We start from the raw sequence: 1,315 nt of genomic DNA, 5'->3' as shown, positions 1-1,315 counted from the left end.
AAGTTCTCATTTGACAGGCAGTTTTCTTCTGAACTGGTCCCAGCGTGGACCTGACCCCCTTGACTACCCACTATAGTAAAATATTTAATATCTCTTCCTTTTATCTCTGTATCAGCATCGTGATTCTATCTGTATGGATAATCTTTTTTCTTTTTCATTTTTTTTTTTTGTGTATACATAACAGTGAGTTTGGGTTTCTTTTTATACGTAACAAACATTCATCAGCTCGGCCAGGGACCCTGTGTGTGTACCATGAACAGCCATTAGCATTGGATAATCTCCAATCCATCCTCTCCTGAGGGACACTGCTGGGGCCCCTCTGTGTGACGTGGTCCCTCTGGGACACGAGCGTCCCCCGGGGGGTGCTACCTACTACTCTCCTGTCAGCTCAGGTGTGTCACATGTCACTTTAGATTAACGACATCTCAGGGGAGGCTTGGAAAAAAAATCTGACGTATTGCATCGGGCAAATCTGCTGCAAAAGACCTCTTTAAGTTGCTAAAAAGCAAAGATGTCACTTTGAGGGCTCAAGTCACCTCATATGCATGTGAGAGCCGGGTAATGAATGAGGAAGACCCAAGACTTGATGCCTTTGAATTATGGTGTTGGTGAAGAATATTGAGTATACCATGGACTGCAAGAAGGAAGAACAAATCTGTTGTGGAAGAAGTCCAGCTTGAACGCTCCTGAGAAGCGAGAATGGCGAGCCCTCATCTCTTGCACTTTGGACACGCGGCCAGGAGGGACCATGTGACTCCACTGTACTCCCTGGCCCCTCCTGACACCGGCCTCTTCCCCCTCCAAATGCCCAGGCCCAGACCTGCTCCTCGCCCTTCCTTACTCTGCCCTCCAGAGGCAACACCTGGACCCCAGAGATTGACATCCCGGTTGGAACCGTACCTCCTCCTGTTGTAGTCATGCCACCTTGAACTTGGGTACATGTCAAGTTTGCTCCTACCTTGAGGTCTTTGCAGCTACGGTTTCTTTCTGGAATGATCTACCCCAGACCTTCCATGGCAGCTCCTTCCTCATGCAGCTGTCAGCTCAATGTCACCTCCTCCAAGCAGCCTTCCTGGATTACCGGTCTAATGTGACTCCATCCCCACCTGTCCTCATGGTTGCGCTTACCTCTTCTATAGTCTTTTTTTAAATTTCTTTCTTTCTTTCTTTTTTTTACAGCTCTCCTCTGTCCCTACAATGCACGCTCAGTGACTCTTGGCTCGTCTGGGTCCCCTGAGCCCACGGGATAAGTCCTGTCCCTCTAACGCCTGTGCTGCTACTGGAACCTCCCCTAGGACAGCTCACGGGCGAGGGG

The sequence above is a fragment of the Orycteropus afer genome, unplaced genomic scaffold (assembly GCF_000298275.1).
Source record: "Orycteropus afer afer isolate SDZICR_OR568_19922 unplaced genomic scaffold, OryAfe1.0 scaffold00489, whole genome shotgun sequence".
In the NCBI taxonomy this organism is placed as follows: domain Eukaryota; kingdom Metazoa; phylum Chordata; class Mammalia; order Tubulidentata; family Orycteropodidae; genus Orycteropus; species Orycteropus afer.
This window is presented reverse-complemented; position numbering follows the sequence as displayed.